Here is an 8826-nt window from a genome sequence, read left to right as displayed (position 1 = left end):
TCAAACAGGATCATTTGTACAGTGAGGATGGAACCTAAAACGCTACCAGCATCTGGCTTAAGTGCTGATGTAGCAAAGCCATACATTGTGCTTACCAAAAAGTTACTTCCATTGAGGCAGGAGAATTATCTAGAAAGGACTGTTTTCTCATGAAAATGATTCTCTCCCAGACCAGGCGCAATCTTTATCCATCCTCAATTATCCCTCATTTTCAGTTGCTTTTACAATATCCGAGTTTCTCTCTCTGCTTTCCAATTTCTCCCTTCGTCCTCAGTTTACTTCCAATCCCAGGATCCTGGCAACCTCCTGACCTGACCATAAGAGCTGCCCAAGAGTGGGATAGACTGCTTCAGCAGCTGGTGGACTCTCTTCCCTTGGAGGTCTTTAAAAAGAAGTTGGATGGGCAAGAGTGCCTTGTGGACTCCTGGGTGGCGGGGGGTTGGAGTAGATGACCCTTGGGACCCCTTCCAACCCCACGATCCTGGCAACTTCCTTCTTAGTGCAAAAGTACCATTTCACTGATGAGCTTTTTTAGTGTAAGAAAAGTAGAATGGACTGCTTTGGAAACATGGTACTCTCCATCTTTGGAGGTCTTTAGGAGAGGTTGAATGGGCATCTTTCTGGGATGCTTTAGTTGTGTGTTCCTTCATGGCAAAAGGGGGTGAACTAGATGACCCTTGGGGTCCCTTCCAATCCCATGATTCTCACAAATTCCTGACCATAAAAGCTGCCCAAGAGTGGGATAGACTGCTTCAGCAGCTAGTGGACTCTCTTCCCTTGGAGGCCTTTAAAGAGAGGTTGGGTGGGCATCTCTCAAGAGTGTCTTATGGGCTCTCAGATGGCGGGGGGTTGGAAAAGATGACCCTTGGGGTCCCTTCCAACTCTGTGACTCTGCAGTTAGAAAGAAAGAGGGCTAAACAGGGCAGAAGGACATTGCTGGAGAGTGGGGAGAGTCCCCAGATTGTGTGCCAGCCCCTCACCAACAACCCAGTATCCCTTCCATACTATGCAGAGCCGCTCTAGCGTGATCCACAGCCTTGTCACAGAATAAAAGGGTGCGCAGAGGGAGTGATGTTGACCAGAGTCTGATGTGGGGCTAAGAGAGGCTTTGGCGTGCAAAGAACATGAAGGCCTGTTGTTCCACCACTCCGTGCAAATATTGACACAAGTGAGACAGGGGACGGTCCTTATCTTTGTTGTCCCTTGGCATTCCTCGAATCCCAGATTTCTCTGGATAAGGCCAGGCTTATGAGGCTCAGCGTAGCCATGTTCGTCTCAAGAACCAGGAGAGATATCTCCAGGTCTAAAGGACCCAGTGGGTCAGGAAGGAAATGGCTGGAAAATGGCTCCTTTCCCTGACCATAAACATTAACTGGATGCAGTCAGAGAGGAAGGTAGTGGCGGGCGGATCTAATGTGGCCGGGAAACAGCAGAGTCGGACTCCATCTGCACTGCAGAACTGATGCATTTTAATACTGTTTTAACTGCCATGGCTCGATGCAATGAAATTCTGGGATTATGTAGCTTTGGGAAATATTTAGCCTTCTCTGGCTGCGTCCACACTGAAGAATTAATACAGTTTGGCACCCCTTTAACTGCTGTGGCTCCATGCTATGGAGTTCTGGGATTTGTAGCTTTGTGAGATATTTAGCCTTAGCTGCATTTGTGCTACAGAATTAATGCAATTTGTTATGGCTCAATGCAATGCAGTTTTGGGATTCGTAGCTTTGTGAGGTATTTAACCTTCTCTGCCAGAGAGCTCTGGTGCCACAGGAAAACTACAGATCCCAGGATTCCACAGGCTGGAGCCATGGCAGTAAACGTGGTGCCAAAAGTGTTGTTGTTGTTTGTTAATTGAATGATACCCTCTATGCAACAATGGCTGTTGCGTAACATGTTGTGTATCACATTAAATGACATTGCAAAGGGTGTCTCCTTGGTTTAAGGTTTGGCCATCAAAGCTGAAGGGTGGGTTGGTCCTCTTCCGGAAACCCTACAACTGAGCCACCGTCCCATTCTTCTCTTTTCTTTGCAGATTCTGACGCCCGAGGACCACAAGGAAAATGCACAGACAGCCATTGACGGAGTTTTCATTTAGAGAGAGCCCACATTGCACACTTATACCAGTTTGATGCCATTTTAACTGCTGGGGTTCTCACCAATGGAATCCTGGGATTGGTAGTTTTGTTGAGGAACTTTGCATTCTTTGCTAGTGACTCCTAGAAAAGGCTATGGCTTGGGGGAGCACTCTAGACAGGGTGACCAGATGTCCTCCTTTTCCAGGACATGTCCTACATGTCAATCTGCAGTCCAGGGGGAATTTCAAAATATCCTCCATTCTGAGCACAACTGACAAGCCTGAATTGATGTTTATATGAGTGTTTAGCTTTATCTTGGAGCTTTTATTTTGTAATACCTGCCATTTTTTCCCTTGAATGCCCTACATTTTGTAGTGCCTTGTCCTCCTTTCCAGTGAGGTGGACCTCTAGTCCCCCTGACTCTAGAGAAGTACCCTATGAACTGCAAATCCCAGGATCCTCTAGTTTTAAATGGTACCCATCTCCTGTAATGCATAGTCTAGATGCAGAAGCACACCAGAGCCATTTATTTCCTTCTGTAATTCATGGCTCACAGTTTTTGGGAATGCCATTTGGCAGCGGGATCGTTTTCTTCATAACCTTTACCTGTCATTAAGGCAATGTCAGCTACAAATAAAAATGTTTTCTTTTAACAAAATGGAGGTGTGATTGCGACCGTGAAAGAGAAGTGTTCTTGTTGCTTTTCTCCAACCTGGTGCCCTGAACATGAGTGGGAATCATCTGTCCCTCCAGATGTTCTTGGGCTGCAATTCCCAATGGACCTGGGTCTACTGCTCTATCCTCCTAAATCAATATCCTCCTAAATGAAGTCATAGTGCCACTCTATTCTGCTTTGGTCAGGCCTCACCTGGAATAACGCTGTGTCCAGTTCTGGGCACCACAATTCAAAAAGGACATTGAGAAAATGTGTCCAAAGGAGGACAACTAAAATGGTGAAGGGTCTGGAAACCATGAAGCCCTTTGAGGAGAGTGTTAGGGAGCTGGGGATGTTTAGCCTGGAAAAAAGAAGGTTAATAGGTGATATGATAGCCCTGTTTAAATATTTGAAGGGATGCCATATTGAGGAGGGAGGAAGCTTGTTTTCTGCTGCTCCAGAGAATAGGAGACAATGGAGCAATGGATACAAGCTCCAGGAAAAGAGATTCCTCCTAAACATTAGGAGGAACTGCCTGATGGTCAGAGCTGTTGGCCAGTGGAAGATAATGCCTTAAAGTGTGGAGACATCTCCTTCTTTGAGATCTTTAAGCAGAGGCTGGATGGCCCTCTCTCAGGGATGCTTTGATTGAGAGTTCCTGCATGGCAGAAGAATGGGGTTGGACTGGATCAGGGCCCTTCTTGGGGTCCCTTCCAACTTTGTGATTCTATGGATGCCCATCTGCCTTCCTTTGTGTGTTTGGAGGAGGGCAGGACTGCCGTCCAATTTCCCTATAAAACTTCTCCTACAAATGTCACAACCAAGATGCCAGCCCAGGTGTGTTTGTGTGTGTTTGTGTGAACTGTGCTCCTGACACAGCGCTGCAACACAAGGCTCCCGTTGGTCATCTTGGCTTCCAGGGAAGCCTTATGGGCTCTAAGACCAGGCTGACCAAACACCGTCTTCCTTTTCCAGGACACATCTTCACATTTCCAGGAGGAATTCCAAAATGTGCTCCATTTTGAGCAGGACTAAGAACCAATCTTGCCAAGAAAACCTTGTGATAGGTTCACCATAAGTCAGAAATGATTTGAATGCACACAAGAAGAAGAAGAAGAAGTATGAATTTGCCAAGTTTATATGAGTATCTTTAGCTTTTATATGGTCATGTCCTCCATTTTTCTAGGATGTCCGACATTTTGAGGTGCCTTGTCCTCCTTTACCATTAAGATATATCTGGTCACCCGTCTAAGGCCTATATTTTTTGACAGATCCTGTGCAGAAACTGGATTTAAAGTGAAAACAACCCACAAAAGTGAGTTGTTTTTCAGATGACTTCAGTATTAAACTGAACAGAAAGTAAAAAATAATGTGACATTAAAAGGACTTTATGGCACACAGGAAAACTGGTGGCAAATTGGTTAAATCCCATGCAGAAACGAGAGTAAGGGCTGTGCAAACTCCCTGTTTAAGGTAGAATCATACAATTATAGAACACGTGTTGAGGAACCCCAAGAAGGGCCGCCCTCCAGCCAGCCCCTTCGGCCTGACATGCAGAACTCCCAGTCCCAAAGCATCCCCATGACAGATGGCCATCCAGCCTCTGCTGAAAGGACATCCAGAGGAGACTCCATCAAAATCTCTAATGAAGTGTATTCCACTTCAAACAACTCTTACTGTCATGAGTTTTCTCCTAATGTTGAGGTGGAATCGCAATAATAACTTTTTTGTGCTTATATGCCCTGTGGCCTTGCCCACGATTGAGGCGAGTTACAATCCAATAAAAAACGTACAGATACAAATAAATGAAAGCAGTATTCCAAAATACACAAATACAGCATGTCCAGCATAGTGATTCACGTAAAATACTTATTCATAGACAGGAGTTTTACCAATCATCATTGAGGGTTAATGGCTGAAATTCCCTAAACAGGTTCGGATGGATAGGCCTGCGGAAGGGCTCCGATCTTGACTGCCTTCTTTAAAGTGGTCCTAAAGGGGTAATAAGACGGATCTCTTCGCAGACTATCCCACAGTTTAGGGGCAGCGGCAGTGAAGGTTCTTTGGGAAGTCCTAATCAATCTAGTTGTTTGCGTTTCCAATATTCTTTCCCAATATCCTGAGAGTGCGGGCGGATTAATGTAGGGAGCGACGTTCCCAGCAAGTAACTCGGGCCCAACCATGTAGGCGTTAGAGGTAATAAATGTGTTTGCATCCATTGCTCCCACTGGGGGTCCTGGTTCTCCGTGAGCGAAGCAGAAAACAAGCTATGCTCACTCCTCAATATGACGACACTTCAAAATATTTAAACAGGGCTAATCATATCACCTGCTTAAACAAATCAATGTTTGAGGATGAGGGAACTTGTTTCTTCTGCTGCCTGCTCCAGAGAGTAGAACATGGAACAAAGGATTCAAGCTATAAAAGGGAAGAAGCGAGGGCCAAACCTTTTCCACATTTTCTCCCGCTGTTTAGTCTCTGTTCACCCGCGAGAGCGGACTCTCCATCTCGATCCTTTAAAACATGTTGGAATGGCGCTCTTTTTTGAAGAACACATTCACATCTGTATATCTGCATGGCAGGGAGTTGGACCAGATGGGCCCTGAAAGATCCCTCCGAATGGCTTGCAAAGATGGTTGCCTGCCGCGCTTCTTTGACGAGACGTCCATCCAATATTTCCCAGTCTAGTCTTTCCTGCCTGTGCACGCTAGGAGGGCGAGGGGCAGGGACCACATCAGGTGGCACGTGAAGAGGGGTTGACACCACGCCCCCAAACTTTTTCATGTGGCAAAGACGATGTGGCAATCGCCTGCATCTCTTTAAAATAGGGATGAGTGGCTAAATGCCAGTGCAAGAAGAAAAAGAGACCCGCTCCAGTTTTTTTTTTTTGTTTTTAAAAAAACCAATACATTTCCAAATTTCAAAATCTCTTTTTAAATAATATATACAGTAAGTGTACCAAACCCCCGGGAGAGAAGAGAGCCGCCTTACGAAATTTCCGGTTACAAAAAAATCCATATAAAAAAACTGTTCCGGGTTACTAAGGTTATTATCGTGTTACGGAAAAAATTTTTGGTGCTTTTCGCGCTTTCGCACGGAATCCGCGGCTTACGCTATGAGAGCCTATGGCTTTTTCTGCTTACGAAGTATTATCGGGTTACGAACGCGGCGCGGAACGAATTAAATTCGTAAACCCGGGGTACCAACTGTATTAAAAAACACATTTCTCAAAAACATCACTTTTTATCAAAGTTCACTTTAACCACATGAAAAGTATGGATAATGTAATACAATTTAATTCTGTGCTATGATGTTGTGATGAGCAACAGCGGAAGAATTCTACCGTGAAACGGCCGTATTGAGGAATGAAAAATGGGTCAAAGTTGGTTCAACCTCCAGTTTGAGTTCAACTGCAAGAAAACAACTCATTGTAAGATCAACAACTTCATCATAAGCAGTTTTCTTCTTCTTTCTGATGCAAGAGAAGGAGAAGTTCGGAGGACAGTGGGTTGCCAGGCAGTTTTTTTAAAAACAAAAAGCTTTGGGGTCAGCTAAATCCAGATTGTTTGGAAGAAGATAAAATATCATTAAATATGAACACCATGGTGCTCTTCTGACGATGCCAGTCTTAAGGAGTCTGTTGTTTGATGGCGGCCAGTGGGCATTGGAGTTGTGGCTGGTGGTCTCATATCCATGGGTTTTTGGCTAAACCTCTCCTGGGTTTAAGAGCCGAGTCATGGTTGGGACGTTCCATCTCACAGTAAATATGGCTATCTGGGCATTCTGAGCTGTAATCTCCAAACAAACCATTTCCTCCCCCCAAGCTGTTGCATGGGTCCACATAACATTAATCTCGTGGGTGTCAATTGAAGGAAGTACAGCATCCACCTCCCGAACTCATAGTTTTGAAGAGTTCATCATCCACACTTTGTCATCTCCGAAGGCCACACCCAGTAAATCGTAGAAAAGGGGAAGAGGGACAGTTTGGAAAGAGAACGTCCCCATTTCCTTTTTATGAAGGCTCTTTAGCTTTCATCCCAGAGTTTTGGTGTGTCATTGTACACACACCCAGGCATCCCATAGAATTAATAAATAGTGTCTAGATCAAAGGAAGCAACAACTGCTCTAATCTGTATTGGGTTCAGCGCTTGACCTGGATAAGACGTTCCATCTGGGCAACACAATCAAAATGATGTGGACAAACTGAGTGTGTCCAAGGAGGAGGGGTAAAATTGGGAAGGGTCTGGAAACCAGAGCCCGAGAGGAACGACTGCAGGTTGCTGGATAGTGGGGATGTTCACCTGGATAAAGAAGGTTTAAGGGGTGATATGATAGCCCTGTTTAAATATTGAAGGATTCAACATTCAAAGAGGGAGCAAGCTTTTTTCTCTGCTCCAACTACTACCCAAGAACACCTGGATGCAAATCAGGAAAAAGAATTCACCTAAACCTAAGGAATTCCTGACAGTACAGGATGCTTCACTAGTGTAACCTCCTCCATTGAGATTTTGGCTGGCCGTCTCCTTTTTGAGGTCTTTACAGAGGCCTGGATGGCCATCTGTCAATGGTTTTGAGTGAGCGTTCCTGCATGGCAGAATGGGTTTGACTGGATTGCCCTTCTGGAATCTCTTCCAACTCTTATGGATCTTATGATTCTATTATTTCTATTCATTGGGGGAAATGAATCCACAGGGTTTTTAGTTTCAGGTTCAACTGGCCTAACTATTGGCCCCTTTGGGGAATACCGTTCAAGACCTGGAGCAATGTTTTTGAAATGCAGACGCGGAGGCTGGAGAGGGGTGGCCCCCGCGCCCACATCGAAGCCATTGTCAGCTGGATTCTCGTCCATGAGCCTTTGGCCCTTGTAACATGTGCGTGCATTTTGTGGGTGGACTTTAATTGGCCCTTTTAAACTTGGGCTTTGTGGCCTGGTCAGCTGTGGGCCTTGTCCAAACACTCCTCACTTATGCCTGGTCGCTGGCAGGACTCATTGCAGAAGAGAGCCTTGGAATGTACTTCCTTGCGACCAGAACACTGCAAACTTTGGAAGAGAGGTATCTGTCTAGGATAATGCCCGAAAGTCCTCCATTTTGATCATGCCTAAGAAGATGCATTATATAACATTTTTGGAAAAATAGCACTATTTTTCGCAGGTCCTAGCATTTTTTAATGTGTCCTAATTTGAAAATGTTTGTCCTACATTTATCCTAAATCCGGTTTGGGAGGTCCTGAATTATATGGCAACCCTATGCACACTTATTTTCATGTTTGTCGCGTATACTTTTTCAGTGCAGAGGAATCAGAGGGAAATGGAAAAGGCAGGGATCAATTTCAGACCCTTGACCAGACTTCAGTACATTTGGCCCTCCGCATCTGCAGAAGCTTTGACTTTTGGCGGATTTGATTATTCACAGATTGATCATAAGTAACGCTCTAGGAAATGTCTAGGTCTTCCAGCCGCAACTCTATGGCCAACTTTTAAGCAAAAGTCACAGTGAAGGATTTAGAGAATCCTAAAGAAACACTTCTTGCAGGTCCTCAGCGCAATTCACTGGTCAACTTCCAGCAGATAGTGACCCAAGCAGGCCTGGAGGACCAGAGAGTCCTAGACGAGGTTTGAGCCTCAGGTGTGTGTGTGGTGTGTTGTGTGTGTGTTGTGGGTTTTTTCCACTTTCATGGGGTCCTGTCCCCTAAACCCCCAAAGAAGGTGGAGGGACCCTGTATTAATAATTTTTTTTTCATGAAGGAAGGGATCTGCATTTCTCAATGCAGGCTTTCTCTAACCAATCGGCCCCTGCCTTTTCAGGTCCAGGGTCTCTCTAAACGTTTCTACGTTTCTTTCTCCTAGCAGGAATGATTTCAAAACTAATGCCAGGGAGGCAATTGGGACAAGCAATAATGTTTCCAGTCGTGACCGCGGTATGGGGTCTCCGAATAGGCCTAAACACCAGTCATTCTCACTGTATGCTCCGTTGGGCTTATTTGCGGGCTTTTGCCAGTGGCCCTTGCTTCGCATCCACTTTTCCATTTCGGTTTCTAGGCAGTTTTCTGGATCAGCACTGTGGGAGGCCTGTCTAAGGGCCACATCCGAAC

General features: G+C 45.3%; 1 long non-coding RNA gene across 1 annotated transcript; it reads left to right on the top strand.

The window, feature by feature from the left end:
- The first annotated feature begins 6 nt into the window (after positions 1-6).
- On the top strand, positions 7-2736 carry LOC121933163. Its single transcript, XR_006104468.1, has 2 exons — positions 7-380; positions 2036-2736. It is a non-coding gene; the product is annotated as an uncharacterized LOC121933163 (long non-coding RNA).
- The last annotated feature ends 6090 nt before the right edge of the window (positions 2737-8826 follow it).

The sequence above is a fragment of the Sceloporus undulatus genome, chromosome 6 (assembly GCF_019175285.1).
Source record: "Sceloporus undulatus isolate JIND9_A2432 ecotype Alabama chromosome 6, SceUnd_v1.1, whole genome shotgun sequence".
Taxonomy (NCBI): domain Eukaryota; kingdom Metazoa; phylum Chordata; class Lepidosauria; order Squamata; family Phrynosomatidae; genus Sceloporus; species Sceloporus undulatus.
This window is presented reverse-complemented; position numbering and strand designations above follow the sequence as displayed.